Genomic DNA, 20,673 nt, shown 5'->3' with positions numbered 1-20,673 from the left:
TGGCATTCATCAAGCAGAGAGGTCTCATTCTGGGTTTGGCTGTGCTTGCTCTTTTGTGGGTTTGAAGGCAGAAGAGGACCTCAGGTTTTCTACTCAAACTTTTGAGCCCTGCTTCACTTCATGGCCAACAGTGTAGAACCTGAAGGAGAGATGTTTTTTAGTTTTGTCTCTAGAAATGGATCAAATGTAATTCTTAGAACATGACATGTATTCAATGGTTTATACAACACACACACACACACACACACACACACACACACGTGCTCTCTCTCTCTCTCTCTCTCTCTCTCTCTCTCTCTCTCTTTTCATAATGCAGCAGTCATCCATGAACCTGCCACCCTAGACCTTCCCCTTCACAATCCTCTACAGCCTCATGTTGGCGCATTTCACTCATTCCTCAGCTATCAAACAATGATTCTGTTCTTTCGCTGTCATTTGCAGTTTATCTCTAATTCAAAGCAGTTAAGTTTTTAAGTTTTGCTTTATGCAAAAGGGTCACATACCTAGGCAATATTTCATATCTATCTATATCATGGCTTGTTGCTATCCTCCATTTTTTCTTGTTTAAATTCTAAAGACTATTGACTTACAGTTTCCACTCAGTGTTCTAACAACTTGTTGTTGACTTTTAGAAAGAGGTGTTTTCCTTCACTTCAAAGCAAACCAGGCTTAATGTTAGTCTCTCAAAATCTAATGGTAGTGTCTACTGAATCATACCAAATCAGCTGATAAAGCCTAAGAGCCAGACAAACACAACATGTTCAATATAGGTGCTATATACCCTCTGATGCCCCAGAAATAGGGCCTCGATTAAGAGAAGAAAGACACACATCCCCTTTGTAACTTATTCACTTCCCAGTCAAACTTGAATATGTGTACCTGCAGACTCCCAGGGTAACCAGGCAACATAGGATGGGCCTGATCCTTTTGATCAGATAGAAGAAAGTACCAGCACCAAAGATCTCTGAGGAAAGTTGTATTATACTAATTATCACTTTGCCTGTATCTCCAGGTTCAATAATTCAATTCCAGTTGTCCTTGGATGGGCATTTCCAAAGGAGAATCTCTCCCACATTTTTCTCTCTGTTGTAAATGATAGAACACTTGTCATCATTATAATAAGAAGAATGTTAAAGCAACCTTTTAGTTTAGATAAGAAAATGAGAATTTTCTAGAAGTCTCTCTTTCCTCCGTCACCCTCCCCACTCCAAAGTCACATCCTTTTCATTATTATCTGTAACATTTCTCCCCAAACCCCAGCTTCTAGGAGACAGCAAATGGAGTTTTAACCTCCTTTATGTTACTGAAGTAGGGTCAGTGGCTGCACTCAACTGTCCTCTCACCCACATTCCTGCATTGTCTTGCCAAAACTGATTTTGATTTTAGTAGCAACAGGTATCTGTGAGTGGGCTCTGGGCTTCCTGTCTCTGAATTTATTTTTGCTGTGCTTTGGACAATAGTATTGGACACTGGTGTCTGAAAATATAAAGGATGAAGATTAGAGTATTCCCAGACTTTAAAATAGCAGTTGCATGTGCTAATGACTTCCTGTCAAATGGAAGACAGCTGATGATATCCTTATAAAGGCAAAACCTCGCCTTCAGTTAGACGCCTTTGCAGGCTGGTCTTTGAAAGAGGCATCAGGTGTGATTGGTAGCCCGTGCAGCTAGCACTGCTGCTGGCCACTAGGAATTCACATGCTCTGGGAAAACTTGGTGCTGAAGGCAGGGGTTTTTGTAAGTTGTTTTGCTGATTATGAAGCACAGTGACCATGCTCAGCAAAAGCCACAGACCATTTAAATATAAGCCTGAAATAGTTGTTTGGTGCTGTGGTGAATTGGGGAATCTATCTCGTTTCTACTAGACCTTGAATTAACTTTAAAGCTACTATAACCAAGGCTATAATAGGGGACTTTCTTCAGTTAGGATTTGGCCCTTGTGCCAAAGCACACAGAAAAGAGGAAAAATGTGGTGACGAATGCCTTTAATCCTAGTACTTGGGAGGCAGGGGCAGGTGGATCTCTGTGAATTCAAGGCCAGCGTGGTCTACAGAGGGAGTTCCAGGACAGGTAGGACTGTTTCACAGAGAAACTCTGTCTCAAAACAAACAAAACAAAAACAAATACTTATATAATTGCAAATGATGAGGTCAGGAAGAGGCAAGTCCTAACTGGGATAAGTACTAATTTATAACTAGGTGATGCATGAAAATTTGAGAATCTGATATTCCCCCATTGAAAATGGCAAGGCTCAATAGGCTCTAGTCCTTTTGGTAGGAGGAGGGTTGGTACAATCTCTTCAGTAAATGTTTGTATGTTATCTCATGGAGTCGAACCACATGCATCCATTACCTCAGCAATCCTCCTAAAACTCATTTACCAGTAAGAGTAGGCATGTATTAAAAATGTGGAGCAACACTGCCCACAACACAGTAAAAAACTGGGAAATCATCCCAGTGGCCATCAGCAAGGAGTGGATATATCATGACCCAGCATCCCTGCAGAGCTCTGGAGACAGAGAGTCTTTGGTGTTTGAAGCCTCCTCCAGCTTTTAGCTACAGCTACCTCTGCAGTTCTGTGTGGATGGAATCATCTAGGAGGGCATTGACTGTAGGAAGCTAACAAACACTTCAACTTTATCGTTTGTGCACATTGAACAGTCATGGAACTGAGAAGATGGAAGGGCAGCATACATAACTTTTGGTAATGGATGTATAGAAAAGACAAGACTGCTGGGTGAAATGGATCCTTTCTGTAGGTACAACACTTGTTTTGAAAATCTAAACAATATCATGTAGAAAAATATGTCACTACACCTTCCTCTTTGGCCACTAAAACAACACTAAGGAGAAGCTGGCTTTGCCTGAAGAACTCAGGATAGTCATTCTACTTGACCAGAGTTAATGTAAACTATCAATAACTCATTGATAATGCCTGTATGTAATTACAACTGTATGATCATATAAAATTACAAATATGGTTTCCATACTGGAATTTCAACCCAGGTATAAATTGGGATATTACTTATATATATTTTTTAGCATCTTTACCATAGGTTTAGCATAGAACTGTTGGGGTTTTGGAGAAGAAAAACAATTAATAAGCAATTGTATATTTATTTTAAATCACCACTTTTGGTTTCTGGAGATTCATTGTTATATTAAAGAAAAAAAAACTGATCAAACTAAACAGAACAGTTTGCCTTTCCTGAAAAACAAAAAATGATGGGAAAAGGAACTTCTAAACTGCAGTTAAAAGAAAAATGTCATAGTCATTGTTCCATTTATCTGTAAAAACCTGTGGTTCAGCTACTTCAAAAGAAACACCACTAGGCCTCTGCTCTTGTCTCTGTGTGATTCCAGTTAAAAATGGCTGCCAGTGATAGCTGGAAAATGGTAGCCCCTAAAAGTGTCTTCCGAGACTGGCTGGGGATCAGAAAATGTCCTAGTTTCAGAAATGAGAAGTTTAGATTACACAGACCACAAAGCAAAAACTTTGTGTTGATACTAAAAAATAACTTTGGACTTGACTGTCATTATGAGCCATAGACAGGACAGAGAGGTCATGCAGTTAGAGTGAGATAAATAAGACATCTTACTTCCTTCTGATAGCTTCTCCCAGCAAGCAGATTGAACAACTCATGATGTCTTGATGACTCTGCAGCTGGGTGGGAGGGCACATATTTTTGAACCCAAAATAGCTTGCTAGGATAGAACAATGGGCCAAATCTAACATGATAAAAAGTAAAAGGGAGAGATAAAAAAGGCTGCCCTTAGTTCCAGAAAATTAATACCACAAACACTGGAGGGTGGGTAGATTGTGAGCCCAACTGGCAGGTTGAAGCATGCTATATTCTACACGTAGGTGCCTGGCTAAGGGCATGAATAGTAGCTCTGTCCATCCCTAGCGGGGGTGTTTTCCTAAAGAAGAAGGGTGTGTGCTTGAAAAAACATGCTTGGAGCTTTGGTTCACTGTGAATTCTGAGTTACTGCCGAATGGTTCGCCAAGAGCTGGTGAGGTCATTTCTCAAAATGCATGTCTAGAGCAAAGGCAGTCAGTATGTCCAACTCGGCTGAACATGTGGACGATGGAAAGAGGACTGTGTGAAACCAGAAGAAGAAGGGGAAAAGCCCTTTATCTGTGATCTCTGAGGAATGGGGATAAGAAGAGAGGACATTAGTGTGAAGAAGGGAAGGCAGAAGTGCTATGATTGTTCTCTACTGGCAAACTGACCATGGTTATAGGATGCCAGCAAAACAAGAGTGGCAAAGACCAAAGGAATTAAATCTGTGTGTGTGTGTGTGTGTGTGTGTGTGTGTGTGTGTGTGTGTGTGTGTGTGTGTGTCTGTGTGTGTGTGTGTATGGAGGGAGAGTTAGAAAGATGATAGATAGGTGGATGGATACATAGATAGATATAGGTAACCTGGGTTTGATCTCTGAAGTTCATAATAGAAACAGAAAACCTAATCCCAGCACTGGGAGGCAGAGGCAGATGGATCTCTGTGAGTTTGAGACCAGCCTGGTCTACAGTGCGAGTGCCAGGATAGGCTCCAAAGCTACACAGAGAAACCCTGTCTTGAAAAACAAAAAACAAAAAACAAAACAAAACAAAAAACAAAAAAAGAAAAGAAAGAAAGAAACAGAAAACCAAGTCCCAAAAGTTGACCTCTGACCTCCCACCGTGTGCTGAGGTGCATATATACCTGTGCTTAGCACACACTCATCACATATCACACACAGATACACAGACCCAGACCCAGACCCAGACCCAGACACACACACACACACACACACACACACACACACACACACACACACACACCTATTACCTCTAATGTAATAAAATGATGTTTTTTTTATTTTGGATTTTGAAATTAACAAATAAAACATAAAAAAACTTCAGAAGGGTGTCAAATTTTCTTTTTAATTTACAATTTGATATTAAAAATTTTAAATTATACCTTCTGACCAATAGAGGAGCTCATAGTCTCTTTAAAGCTAGGATGTCTAGACTAATAAGACCATACACATAGAGAATGTTTTATCAACTTGTTCCACAAATGGGATGGACAAAGCTGTGGTGCAGTGTGTTTGGGGTGGCTGAGACTGAGCCTAGGGACCACTGTGTGTGCAAAGAGACAACCTGAACATAGGAGGCTGGGGTCAGGTGGTTTTAGATTCCTTCTCAGGTTGAGATTGTTTGAATCTGAGAGAAAGCAAGTTCCTTAGAAAGAGGGAGACTGAAACCACCATTGATCTTTTGTCCAAACCTCCAGGAATGAAGAGAGAACTGTTAGGTTGGAGGGCCAGAATCTGGGAAGTGCCCATCCTTTCCTTCCTTCTGCTTCCTGAGGCGTATCTTCTTAGAAACCCTAGAAATCCCACCTTCAGGTGTGAAGTGACAGTGCTTAAAACTGGGACCTCATATTCCTCTTATCACAATTGCAAGTTGTTCTCACTGTCACCCTTGCCCACCACCGTGGACTGTGTCCACTCCAAACTATCGTTCAAAAAACAAAACAAAACCAAAACCAAAACCAACTAACCAAGCAAACAAACCTCCACCCTTCAGTGGCTGCTTATCAGATAGTTGGTCACAGGGATGACAAAATCAACTAATACCTTAGTTGTATGAGGACACAGTTCATTGTTGGAGAGAGCACAGCTGTTGTGAAAACAAATAAAGAACAATCAAAGTTACGTAAAATTCACCACATTCCAGACAGGCTCTTGCTTTTTTCTAATTTGGTTTTTAATCTTGTGTGGTATATCCTGGTGAAACAAGATGAAATCCACAACAAAACTACCCTTAAGGAATAAGAAAACCTACGCCCTACAACAGAGCAGCAGAGAAGTCCCATCTTTGCTGCTTCTTTCTAGTTACCCCAAAAATATAACGTAAATGATTCCTGAGATTCCCTCTAGAGTCTTGGAAAAAGACATATATTGTGTGGGTAGCAGAGGGAAGAGGCAATCACATTCGCTTACTTTTGATAATTTGCCTTGAATTTCTCAAGGATTCCTGCCTCATGGAGAAGAACAGCAAGGTTGGCTTTGCATAGGCTGGTACTGTTCTGACTTTAGAGGTGGCTGCATCAGTCTGAACAAGAAGCCTGACCTCCTTGCTCTAAGCCAAGGATCATGCGGAGCCGAATTTCACAGCTGGGCTGACCTGGAGCAAACAGGGTCATGGGAGACTTGCTGTATCAGGGGAGTAAGGTCCAAGTGAGGGCACTTGGAGACCATGAGCTGTCCTTCCACAGTGGGGGAGGATTATATAATAGCACAGCATGGGCAGTCGGGTGGTTTTAGGTGCAGCATTCTCCCTTGCTGATTGGCTCCACGCCTAAGCAGGTTTATGCCAATCACATTAAATATTACATTGTAAGTGGAGTGAATCACTGGTATTTTGTACCTTACAGATGTGTTAGGCAATACGAACCTTGAACTTTCATTCCTTAATCTAAGTTAAGCTGCCCATCTCATCCCACACGGTTATATAACTTGGCTACTTAAGGCTGTGTGTGTGTGTGTGTGTGTGTGTGTGTGTGTGTGTGTGTGTGTGGCTCTTTGTTGCTCCTAAGCATCCCTATGGTTACCCCTTATCTTGGGCATTGCATAAGCTCCTTGAGAAGCCACATAATGTTTTATGTGTCTTAGATTGTGTGTTACAGTACTGGCTGGTAGCTTTGTTAGTCTTGGGCATGTTACCACGAGACTTATTATGTACCTATGGGAAAACATAACACAAGGAAGCATTTGGGAGAGAAAAGGGAGAGCAAGGAACAGTAAGAGGAAAAGGAGGAGAGAAGGAACAAATTGAACTGTTATAGGAAGGCAATGTAAGAATATAAAAAGCGTAGAGCAGGATTCACCTGGGGTGGTGCACAGGTGTTTCCCAGCCTGTCAGTTTGGGAGACAAGATTAGACAATTCAGGTACATTCTGGGTGATTCCTGTAGTCTGACACACTTGCTTAAGAGTTTACAGGACTCCCAGGGTGTCTGTATAAAGCCGGTGAAGCAAGTAACTTTACTTCAGTTAACAATAGTTATTTGCCAGGCTCTGAAAGAAAAGCCATATTTTCCTGATTGGGGATACAGGCCTCTTTTTTTTTTTTTTTTCTTTTTGGTCTCTTTAATTACATATGTGAATCCCGAAATTCTTTCCACGGTCACGGTTGGACTGTTAAAAACCTGGAAAAAAACATGGTTGCACTAAGTGTTGCTATAAGCCCTTCCTTGTATGTTGTGATCACCAGGGCACCACTCATTACTTCCGGGCAATGCCTGGGGATTCCCAAGCCACTCAGCATTTGACCCGAAGTTCACTGCCTTTTTGACCCAGGGACTAAACTCTTAATGTATAACTTTACATATAACTCCTTAGTTTCCATGGGAAACACCAGCAACAGTGAATAAATTCATGCGGAAGGTGTTTTCGATGAATATAAACAAGACACTGCTCTTTAATGTTTGGCAAACAGAAATGACGGGTAAAGAAGACTCGGGAAGCCGGGCTGTGGTGGCACACGCCTTTAATCCCAGCACTCGGAAGGCAGAGGCAGGCGGATCTCTGTGAGTTCGAGGCCAGCCTGGTCTACAAAGAAACCCTGTCTCGAAGCCACCCCCACTCCACCCCTCCACCCCCCCCCCCAAAAGCACTCAGGAGACTGAAACACAAGGAAGGACTGCCATGAGTTCAGGGTCAGCTTGGGCTGCATAGTGAGTTCCATGGAATACAGAGTGAAACATTATATTAGAAAAAGAAAATGAAAGGAAAGGAAAACTATTATAATTAGATGTAAAGCGAGCCATTAAATATAAGAAAACTATTAAAGGGGAAAGTAGTGGCAAGTGTCACAGTGAGTCATAAACCCTCTTTATCCCTCTTTCCCTGGTAGACATATGGTCCAGTCATACTAGCGTGAGGTTTACAGTTGCTTCCAGAGTGTTCCCTCTCCCTCCCCAGTCTCCCTGCTGTCGTTGAAACCCATCCTCTTTAGTCTGGATCGTGGAACAGCCACGAAGCATCCCTTGCATGCAGTTTATTAAGTGCTGCTTTTTAGTTTTTCAAAAAAATAAATCACGGGAGACTGCTTTCGTATGAAAGACCGTGTTGTTGGGGGAGGGAATCAGAACGTGCACAAATTCACAGTTTGTTTTAAGTTCAAAGGTGACAAGTGTGGGGCCCTGGGATAAACACTAACAGCACCTAGGAAGACTTCCTTGCGGAATTGACGCATGGGTTTAACTTCAAAGATGGCTAAGAGCATGTCTAAAGGGGAAGCTAGTGCTCAGGTACAGGACAGAGCACTCCAACTGGCTCTTAAGCAGCAAGGAGACTTGAAAGGCTGAGCATGCGCATTGCTGGAGGTGGGAGACGTCGATGGGGAAGGCAGGTTGGAACACAGAATCTTGAAAGTTGGAAGGATGTCTGCCTTTTCTTGGCTATTGCCCTCTGTCCTTCGGAGCTCAGTTTGTGTGTTTTCTTCTCCCTACAGTTTTCCTAGCTATCTGTCCACACTCTCATTACTGAGTTGTGTTCAGTGCGGGATCTTATTAAACAACACACAATGTGATTCAGTTATAGTTGTCCCTCTGTGTTCTCAGGCATCACATATATGGATTTAAACTGCAGACAAATAATACTTTTAGTGTCCTATGTAAGCTGAGCGTGGATGACTTTTTGTTCTCATAGCTCTAACCGATTCTGTGGTACTTACAGTATAGTAAGGTATTATAAATAGTGCAGAGATTATTTAAAATATATAGATTATCTGTAAATACTGTCAGACTTTTACATCTGCAGAAACGACCCAGCACCAACCTCCCATAAATATACAGGAATGAATGTCCTGTACTTGACACATATTTACCTGGATTTGGTGGGGAGCTTCCTGAGGGCAGGTACCAGGTGTTATTCAAATATAGAATCTTACATTAAAGTTTTCCCAGTATTGTACTGCAGGGAGAAAATGCAATGACAGTAATTATATGGTGATATTCCTGGAAAAAAATAATGAAAGATAGAAGGTAATCTTCAGTATAAAGATTTTAAAATTAATTTTTAACTAAAAATGAATTCAGTGTTCCTAAGTCTTTAAATGCTATTCATAATTTTATTGAGGTAGCAGAATAACTACGCATTTTTTAAAACTATTATTGCCCAGAGGGGAAAATAATTTTAGTTTTAATATGTGTTCTGGAGAAAGTGTATACAGCTATGCAACATTTTTATAGTGAAAAAAAATATTGGTCCAGCAAGATGTCTTGTCCAAGCCTGAGGGCCTGAATCTCCAGAACTCTTGTGGGAGAGGGAGAGAACTGACCTCTGACCCCCGCCCCCATCCCCTCAACACCCACTCTGTGGTTTATGGGTACTTAGAATTAAATGGGAAATGATTTCTATCATAATCATCCCCCTATTCTAACCACACATACGCCAAGTAGGTAAAATGACTGAGAACCCTTGGGGGTATTTAGTGAAATAGGGAATTTATATTAAATCATGCAACTAAGAAATTGTATGACAGTTAACTGTGCACTAGCCTGGGTGACTAAAGTCAAGCCGACTAAGGTAGATCTCCTATTCCTCCAGCCTCTCCCCTGCTGCTACCTCTCACTGTGACCAGTGTCTCCTCCTCTCTGCTGGGTCTCAGCACAGGCTTCCCAATGGCTGCCACGACCACTGGACCACTGCCAGAGTTTACAGGCCAGGGCTTCAGGGATTCCAGTCTCAGCACCCGTGGCTGTCCTTTATACACTTTGACAGTCCCTGGCCTTCTACTTATATTTGAAAAGATTCTAGTTCAAATTACAAGGTACTCCTGGACCCCATTTGACCAAGTAGGCCATCTTTGCCTCTGGTAACAAATTAAAAGCAGACATTACAGTTACCATCAATTCGTACCTGTTTCTACCAGGCTTCTGGAACTAGACTGCATCAGCTTTAAACAACCATGACCACTGTGGACTTTGAAGTATTGTTGAGGCTCTGTAAATGTCCATTAATATACTTCCACTCTGATTATATGCCAATCTAATCTGCTATGCAGTGGGCACAAAGAACACCAAGAATATAGCTTTACAGTGCACAAATCAACATAAGCAAACATACTGGTTCTAACAGGGCAGGAGCACTAATGAACTCACAAGTCCTTTAAAAGGTGTGAATATTCCAAATACATATTGAAGGCTTTCCTGAATTCTAATCTTCTTTTTGTATGCATCTCTCTATGTTCACTCTTAAGACAAAGCAAAACAAACAATAACAACAAAAAGTAAAACAAAATGTAAAACCTCTCAAAATCATTCCCTCATCTTAAAACTGGGCCTATTCCCATAGTCCTTAGTGTCTCCCTCTTTACCTCCTATATTAATTTTTCATCTCTGGGTGAATGAATGAATGCTAAATAAGAGACTGAATAGTCAAATTCAGTTCTATTTCAAGCAAGGTCAAGTGAGTAGCTAAGAGGCAGATTCTGCCTCAAAGGCATGATCCTTTTTTCTTTTTTTTCCCTGTTGCCCTCATTATTTCTGTAGTTGAATTGGAAATGGAGCCAGAGGCCCGCTCCAATCCCAGCCTCCAGGGAAGATCTGATGGGGCAATTAATGCCATGAGGATGAGATGCCCAGACTCTGGTTATAGTTACCTGTACTTGATGTCTGGTTTTACTGTAGCAATCATCCATGCTTCTAAGACAAATGATTTCCTCCCACTCGGTTTGCATGATGTAGCCGTTTATATACAATTTGTCAAATACAAACATCTAATGATCAATCAACAAACTTAATCCAGCCTTCTAAAGCCTTATAGGATCCATTTATAATTTTAATGAGATAGCAAAGTAAGTAGGTGATTTTTAATTATCTTTGCCCCTAGGGGAAATCAATAGGGGGTCCTAAAATTTCTGTTTGGATAATACCATGGGTTTTGTAATATAAATAACTAACAAGCAGAGAAATACAGAATAATGGTAGTTTAAAGGAAAGATGAACCAAGAGTCATCATTATGTGTTTACAAACGCTTCTTCTTCTTTTTGGTGGCTGATACGTTCAAAAGTTCATACTCAGGTTAACAGGGCAAAAGGTGGCTTTGAAAAAGGCAGTTTATTCAGAGAAAAACAGCCACATGGCTGGCTCAGGTTTTTAGATTGAGATAGCCTGATGAACAATGTTCAGTATTTTGGTCTAAGCTGTTCACATGCCAGTCAGCATCTTATCTCTTGTTTCTGTTCTCTATTCCTGCACTGGTCCTGTCATAGAAGAAGCGATCTTTATATTTCCTTGGTTATTAAATAACAGGGTTTGCTTAAGGGCTTCAACAAATTGAGACAAATATCATCGAACTCTGTACTTTGAACTTTGATTCTGTGCTGTGTTGGCAAATTTTGGGTTTCAAAGAAAATGTCTGACTTGTATGTGATGTAATTCTACAATAGCTATACTTACTATGTACGTGGTATTGTGGTACATGTGCACATCTTTGTAGCTCATATAATCACTCCTTGAGAAGTAGGGGCTGTGTTTTGGTGTTTCCACTCAAGCTCACTCAACCAGCATGCACAGTAGGTGCTTTTATATCACATCTTGTTTTGAATACAGGACTACAGTACTTGGGAGAAAAATAGCTGCTAGTAGGACAAGTCCATTTTTCTGTGAAGGATGACTTTCAAGAGATTGAGATCATCATGTTCTTCAGATTTGAATGCGTTTATGTTCACAGTGTAGAGGAAAGAGGGTGGCTTCAGTGGTTTTCCACTGAGGAGAGAAGAGGACACACCAGAGGGATGATTTCTAAGCCAGGAACCAATTGCCAGGCATGCTAACTAATGATTTCAAGTGCAACAGCCACAATAATGGCAGATGATGGTATTGGCTGAGAATGTGGGTCGAGGTGGGAATAGGACTATAGAGGCAGCAAGTGGAGAGGAGCTTTCAGTCAAGATGTGTGTATTGACAGCACTGTAGATCTTTCATCGTCACACGAAGCTGTTGTAAATTGTTCAAAGAATGTAGCTTACTGGAGTACTAGTTGGTGAACAAGAATAAGGCCATGTCTTGAACTGTCGTTAGAAGCAATGTCTGGGAAACTAGACCTTGTCTCTGAGGTTATGGCATGAAAACAGCTCCATCGAGGGACTGAAGCATTCTAGGCATTTCTTTCCCATGAGGCCCTTGGGTAGAAGTCTCCTATGCTAAATTTATCTTGACTGCTCAGAGCTCATTGAGGACTGTTTTGGTGTTCAGTTTCTTCTGTCTGAAGATGTATATATTGCTTGCTTTTCTTATTGTTATGACCAAACACTGGGGACAAGCTACTAAAGAGAGGAAGGTCTCATTTCGGCCTACTGTTTAAGAAGGGCTACGGTCCATCACTGTGGGGAAGGCACAGCTTCTGAAGCACAAGGCAGCTGATCACATTGCATTTGCAAGTAGGGAAACAGAAAATGAATAGTAAGTAGGTCCAGGCTATAAAACTGGAAGTTTCTGTTTGCCGGGCAGTGGTGGCACACACCTTTAATCCCAGCACTCGGGAGACAGAGGCAGACGTATCTCTATGAGTTTGAGACCAGCTTGGTCTACAAGAGCTAGTTCCAAGGACAGCCTCCAAAAGCCACAGAGAAACCCTGCCTCAAAAAAACAAAACAAACAAACAAAAAAAAAAACAAACAACAACAAACCCTTTGAGGCCTGGCCCTAGTGATTCACTTCCTCCAACAAGACTCCACCTCCTAAAGGTTTCATAAGTGGAGACCAAGTATTCAAACACATGAAGACTATTTCACTTCCAAGCCACAGGGAACAGTTTTTAAATGTCATGCTGTTTGCTATACAAGAGTCCCTGGACACATAAAAGGCACACATATGATGCACAGGCTCTCTGTACCAGGTTCTAATAAATTAGTATAAGATTGAGTTTTGACATTGATACCCAATTCATACAGTGAATCCAATGATTTTCTTTCTTTCTTTTTTCTTGAGAACTATTTCTGAAAGAGTATATAGATGAATGGTATGAGCTTCAGGTGTGAGTACAACTGGGCAGGGCTGCAGAAGTCTCCAGGCTGATGACAACTCTAGCAATTACCCAGCATCCCATGGCAGCTGTAGTACAACAATAGGGCAGCCGTTTGGGCTGAAAGAACCTAGAGAAGAGGTTGTCTTAATGATAGCCTACATTCCACCTGGCATTGGGCAAGAGTCAAGAATCAGAAATCAATAGGTTACCATTCATTTGTTCATGGGGAGTCATGTTGCCAGCATGGTGCTAGGGTGGGGCAGACAAAAGTAGACAAGACCTACACTCTGCAGCTCTGTAGGGGAGACTGACATAACACCTGGTAGAAATTGAACTGAGAACCAAGGGACACCCGGGCAGTATTAGTAGAAAATTATTACTGTCTGCAGTGAACTATTTGGGGTGGGACAGGAGGCATCAAGGCGGGGCAGGTGCCATAGGAGTTAGTGTGAACATAGAGAATAACTTGCTGTGTTTTGAGAACAATGCAGAATATAATTAGGTATAATGAGGTCAGGGTCATGTGTGGAGAGCCAGATTGTCATCTTAGTGAGCATCAGATTTCTCCAGTATGCAATAAGAATCTTGAACTTGGGAGGGAGTTATGTCAGGACATTTTTTCAGAGAAATCTGCCCTCAGGGTAGACAATATGCATTGAGAGGGAGCATGACCATGACAGGAGGGAAGGACTGGTTAAGAGAATGGAATGTTTTAATAGGATCAGGACAGGTGGGATGACAGCAAGTGGCAGGTTGGAGAGAAATTGTGTAACACTACCCTGAGCTCATGCACTCTTCCTATTCATGCAGGGGGTCCCAGATGACTATGAGTTCACTTAAGCTAGTCACAAGAAAAGGCATAATATCATTCTTGGTGTCTAATGATCCTCGTGTTCATGCATAGGTCACTTACAATGCACAGATATCACAATTCCCACTGTCTAAATTTTTATAGCAGGTTATTGTCAATCACATCCTCTAAATATGATCATACCAGCTGAAGCACAACACACTCTTTCCTCTTTGAAAAGCAAGAACACTTTGGACCAGAGATGCAGAATCAAGCTAGTTAGAATCAGGCATTTCCTAAACTCCCACTCAGAATGCATTGAGTGGAGGGCTCTGCTGTCTTCCTCCCACTCTTGGAATATATCTGGGACCTGTGGATCCTGGCTTCTTGGTCTTCCTAATTTGCAGTGCCTGCAAAGCTTTCTGTTGGCAGACAGAGGGTTGGAAACCGACAGAGCCATCTCTAGCCCGGTAAAGCTCTGCCCAGAACAGTAGCCATACTTCAGCATCATTGTTAGGCATGGAACTGTCATTCACGTTCAAAGAAAACTATGGCTTGGATTTCTCAGCCCCTGCTTCCTCTCCATGGGAGGAACAGTCAAAGCTGAACCTGTCAGTTCTTATTTCAGGACAAATCTTTCAATTTATCAGGAGAAGAGACCACAGGAAACGAAAATTCCATGGTGTATGGAACGGCTCTCATTTAGCAAGACAAACATTAAGGAAGTGTCTGGAGAACCAGAAACACAACGATTTGTTCAATGACTATCTGTGAAAGGATCCTTTATGCTGGAGATGCTCCTCCTGTGGATGTAGCAGGGTAGGTGGCAATGACAAATTATTGGTACAGACCTGAGAACCTGGAATAGGTTTCCCCCAGGCCACAGATTGAAGTTGTACCTGAAAATAAATTCACGACATCCTTTAGAGCAGTTCTCAACCTGTGGGTAGTTCGACCCCAAGGGTCACCTAAGACCATCTGCATATCAGATATTTACATCACGATTCATAACAGTAGCAAAATTACAGTTATGAAGTAGCAACAAAAATAGTTTTATGCTTGGGGGACACCACAACATGAGGAATTGTATCAAGGGGTTGTAGCTTAAGGAAGGTTGACAAGCACTGCTTTAGAGCCCCACAGAATCCAGATCTAGAAAGGGCACATATTTTACTACAGACTAAAGCTAATCAATACATTGTTCTCATCCCATTAGCTTATAGGAATTCATGGCCCCTCTGAGCATAAAAGAATCCAAGTGAAGAAGAGCTATGATTGGGTCTTTCTGTGTTTACCAACGGCATGAATTTCCCTCCGAAGAGCAGAGCTGGGTATATCATTGTACTTGATTCCTGATTACTGTCTCCAAGCAGGGCACTCGATCTTAGTCTAGATTCATTGCACCAATTTGGTTCCAAATAACCTTCCTGCAGGTAACTTAAACTAGGTGGGGTCTTAGTTTCTTCTCTTACTACCACAGTGGAATACAGATGTAATAAGGAAACTAATCTAACAATTTCCCATTTCTATGACTTGTGAAGCTTAATAGTTGGACATCTCTTGTAAGAGGAAATATTTTATAACACAGTGGAAGCAAGCTATAGTATGAACTCCCTGTGCTCGTGTATGGGAGAGAGGAAGCTAGGTAGGCGTGACCATTTAGAAAGATCTTCCAATATGATTCAGTTACTGGCAGTTCAAGAAGTGCTCCCTGGAACTTTGCATCAATGCAATAACTCTGGGTTCCTGAAGGACTTTGTATTTTCTATCTAGAGGCAGAAAGAACTGAATGACACTTGTAAGATAAGTAGAGTAGAGCTGGGGATTGTAGCATGGTAACAGAATGCCTGCCTACCAAGTGTGAACCCCTAGGCTCAATTCTTAATGCCATACACACAGGCAAAATAGCTAAATATGCTAATTATAGAAAGTGACTTAGTTCTCTCTGAGATTGTTAACAGGAAAAAAAACTAGAAATAGTTTCAATATTTTAAATGTTTGGCAAACAATGACATAGTCATTCAATCGAATACTATGAAGCACTTGAAAATTGGGAAATGTTGAGGTATGACTTAGAAAAATGTCCTTTGTAGGAGAGAGAGATTGTTGTAGAATTGTATGCAAACCATAATTTTATTTTTGGAAAAGCTTATTCTGTATATACACTATATTTTTGGTCACATGTCTACCTAGATGTGTCAGTGGCATGTACACATGTTTAGGTGCTCATTGGTAACTGTGAAAGTAGGAAGGCAGACATTACCTAATTTCCTTTTAAGCTACCATAATAGATGCGTACATACTTACATCTCATAATTTGCATAATTTATTGCATCAGGCAATAAATGTTTAGTATAATAATAAAAATGTGGCAATTCAGGATTGATTTCATCAAAATGTGTGCATTATATCTTCAGACCATCATCAAGCACCATTTAAAGGCCACTGTGGGAGTCAGGGCCAGGAGCCGGCCAATGGCATTGACTTGAAGCTTTGGGGGTCCTTGTGCTCACAGCTGCAGCTATTTGTATTCATCTTAGAGCATGTACTTCAATGGTGCACCTGAGTAATCCAGGCTGAAACTGCGTTCCAGCACCCCAGAATGACTGTCATCAGGCAATCAGGATTTCTAACTATGACTTTCTAAGTATGCTTTCATTGCCTGGTATAAATATTTTGACAGTGGCCTATGTGCAGCAATAATGTTTTGCATAAGAAGAAATCAGCAGGTGCAGCCAAAGGAAAATGGGCTGTTTGAAGATCCATTCTTGCTTGTGTATGACTTGACTCTTCTATATGTAGTGCTGTTGTTATTACTACAGCCACAGTATAATTGGTTGCTATGGATGACACATATCCAAAAAACAAAAACAAACAAACCAATAAAAACCCCTTCTTTGGAAATAAAGTAAGAGCTACCTAGATGAGGAGTTGGAGAGATGACTCTGCTCAAGTATGCTTGCTGTTCGTGCAGAGGACTCAGGTTCAGTTCCAACTACCCATGTGGCAGTACACAACTGCCTGAAATCCCAGTTCCAAGGAATCCAGTGCCTCCTTCTGGCCTCCACTGGCACCAGGCACACACATGGTGCAGATACATACATGCAGGCACTCTCATAATGCACATAAAGTAAAAGTAAATCTTAAGCAAAAACAAAAACAAAAACAAAACACAAAAAACTACCTAGACACTCTCAAGAACTCCATTCAAAACACCTACTTCTCAGGGAAGCCACTATCTTACACTCTGAGAAAAAGCATTCCCCAAATCTTGTTGAGTATGTATTTTCAGTGGGAAGGAACAAGTAGGAAAATAACAACTCAGGTTTGTTGAGTCAACGATCATAGGCAAGGATAACAAATTCTTGAATCTATTAAGTATTCTCTAAGACAGAGGGAATGTTAAGTAGCCACTAGACTAAAAAGTGGAAGTCACCTGTATAGCACACAGTCAAGTCAATGTCAATACCAGGCTCTCTAGCCTTGGTTCACACACCTGTTTTCATTGTGGGCTTAAATAAAAGGTCTTGAGTTGGGGAGATGGCTCGATGGCTAAGTGTTTGCTGCACAAGCATGAGGACTGGATTGTGGATATCTAGGACCCACTTAATGCCAAGTGAGCATGATGGTCCACCTGCAATTCTAGCCTCAGAAAGCAGAGAAAGAAGTGCACAGAGCAAGCTGGCTAGAAGGCTAGCTGTGTTGGTGAGTTCTTGGTTTGATTGAGAAACAAGTCTTGTTGAATAAAGTGGATGAGTGATCAAGGATGGTTCCTGACATCAATGTTTTGTCTACATATGCATACTCACATATATATGAAAGTAAATTCTTGATAGTAGCTTTAAATTATAATACACTATTTTTTTTGAAATCCATCAATTGAGCTGGTATGTTTGTTTTGTTTAAATGAGTGTGTGTGTGTGTGTGTGTGTGTGTGTGTGTGTGTGTGTGTGTGTGCGCGCGCGTGTGGAGGCCAAAAGACAAACTCTGGCATTATCCTGAGGAACACCACCCACCTCCTTTGAGACAGGTTCTCTCATTAGCCTAGACTGGCTGGCCAATGAGTTCCAAGGTTCCTCCTGAGAGGATTCTGCCTCTGGGATGACAAATGTTCATTAGGCACTTTTACATAAGATTTAATGATTAAACATTTGTCCTTATACCTGTAAGGTAAGCATTTTACTGGCTGAGCTATATCTTCAACCTGCTATATATATATATTTTATTGTAAAATGTTAGTCATTTAGGTGTGGTGGTGCACACCTACAATCATAGAACTCAGTAAGTTGAGACAAGGGGATCAGGAGTTCAAGGCCAGTGAGTAAGAAGTTAGTCTGCCCATCTTTCAAACAAACAACTAACCAGCCAACAAAGAAACAACATGTTAAAATGTTAAGTGCTTTTCTCTTTGTATACTGTGTATCTACAGAAGATGGAACCAACACTTCTCAACAAAAGACATCATTTCCTTCTGAGGACATATTTAGAAATCCAGTCTAAAGTGCACTTGCTCTTAGAAGGGAACCCATCAAATGGCTTCGAGTCACAGAAGGATCCTGTGGATTAGAAGAAGTAGATTCTCCTATTTGCCCCAGAATTTCTAGAGCTAAACTTTTTGTTAAAGCATTTCCTATTATTTCTCATATGGAGATAGCATGAAAATAGAACTTAAAGAGAAACCAAAGCTCATACAAAATAGGAACAGCCATTAATGGCACAAAACCCATGGGAAATTATTTTGGAAATGCTTATGTGAACAGCTGTAGAGAAAAAAATTTAACCCAAACCAATTCATCTAATATAAGATATTTTCTTTCTCCCTGATTTTCTACATTACACATTTTATCTAACTTTATTAAAATAAGAAAGGCAAAGCATTGCAATTACAGCTCTCCTCATTTCTATTTCTCTCTCTTCTCCTCTCTCTTTCTTATTTTGATCATAAGTCATTCCATCTCAGTTCCCCTAAATGAGTATTTTAAATCTTTATAAAACTTTGTTTTTTTTTTTCTTTTGGTTTTTCGAGACAGGGTTTCTCTGTGGCTTTGGAGGCTGTCCTGGAACTAGCTCTTGTAGACCAGGCTGGTCTTGAACTCATAGAGATCCGCCTGCCTCTGCCTCTGCCTCCCGAGTGCTGGGATTAAAGGCGTGTGCCACAACTGCCCAGCCAAATCTTTATAAATCTTTATAAATGATTTTAAATTACTGGCTAAAACAGGTAGAGATCAGTCAAGCTACAGATACCTTACTGAGTGTCCCTTTTCTTACAATGTAGTTCTAGTTTACCTTACATTAATAGTACAAGATGAATTCATGAACATTAACATTCCCCATCCACTGAACCCCCTTTGAAAGACATTGATAGCTTACTTTATGGCTTTAACAACTAGGTTTAGAGTCTCATACTCACTATAATGTTTGATAAAATTTAATAGCCTAATATATTTAATGCAGCAAATATCCAGAATGTTTCTCCTGGATGTTGAGATGGGAGTCTTTACCTGTGATTTAGAATGTTCTTGCTCTCCCTATCTTCTTTTACCGCTAATGAAAGAAGAATAATGGAAGCTCAAGAAAGATGGTGAAGAGACAGATCAATGGCTGTATGAGGACACATAACAGGACATGTAGAGTAAGAGCTTGATACTTATTGAAAAGATGAGAATGCTTTTTCAAGGATTGACTCTCAGTCCTGCATGGTTGAAGACTTGTTTCTGCTATGCTTACTTTACAAGAACAGAAGAAGCTTCATCGAGCTTCCATTTCTTGGAGTCAGTTAAGAGAACTAAACCATTTCTGGGGAAAGAGAGTGATAGCTCCTACTGTGATTGGAGTACTATCTCACTGAATTGGGGCACCTTCAGAAACATGTAGCAGGAATTACATTATCTTGGATTCTGACATATATGGGCTGACTCACAGAGGAGAAATTCATAAATTCTGTTTTCCCATATAGATGGCTAAGCATTAGATATTAGTTCTTTGTGTCGATTTCTGTACATGTACCCGCAAATAGCAAAAGCAGCTATTTAATGTGCTCAGACAAAAGTACCTGGAGAGGCACCAAGAGTTTAACACTGTACTCAGTTAAAATTTTTCCAGGAAATGATTGGGACTCATTTTTTTGATAGCCCTCAAACCACAGGATTAAATGATGTTTCAAAGTGACTCATAGGTGTTCTTTAGAGTCTATAATATAATATGTCCTCTAAGCAGTGTGAAAAAGTGACTTCTCTGGGGCTTTGTGATCATAGATATCACACTGAGGTCAATGAAAACTGCATGGCCTTAAGAAACTTACCTATTAGTGGGGTTTCTATTGAGGTGTCTCATTTCCTTAAGGTAAATAAAATATTTTCTACATGGTGAGAGCTTACAAATGAGGATGACAAGACGTGTAGCTTCAAAAACTAGGATACAGACTTCTGAATACCCACTTAAAATACAAGTATAATCAGAACTACAACAGAAGCAAAACTGCACAAAGGAAAGAGAAAATAATGTTACCTTAAGTTTTTATGGGTTCCCTTCCCCTATAATGAGATTGATGAATACCTTAAATGCCATCATAGAGTCTTTATCCAGTAGCTGACTGAAGCAGAAGCAGAGATTCACAGCTGAGCACTTAGCTGAACTCCTGGAATACAATTGTAGAGAGGGAGGAGTGATGAGCAATGGGGTCAAGACCATGCTAGGGAAACCCATAGAAACAGCTGAACTGAGCAAGTGGGAGCTCATGGATCTCAGTCTGACAGCTGGGGAACCAGCATAGGACCAAACCAGGCCACCTAAACGTGTGTGTCAATTGGGGGGCCTGGGAAGTCTATGGGACCTCTGGCAGTGGAACCGGTATTTATACCT

The sequence above is a fragment of the Cricetulus griseus genome, chromosome 2 (assembly GCF_003668045.3).
Source record: "Cricetulus griseus strain 17A/GY chromosome 2, alternate assembly CriGri-PICRH-1.0, whole genome shotgun sequence".
Taxonomy (NCBI): Eukaryota; Metazoa; Chordata; class Mammalia; order Rodentia; family Cricetidae; genus Cricetulus; species Cricetulus griseus.
The sequence above is the reverse complement of the archived record's forward strand: the minus strand, read 5'-3'. Positions refer to the sequence as shown.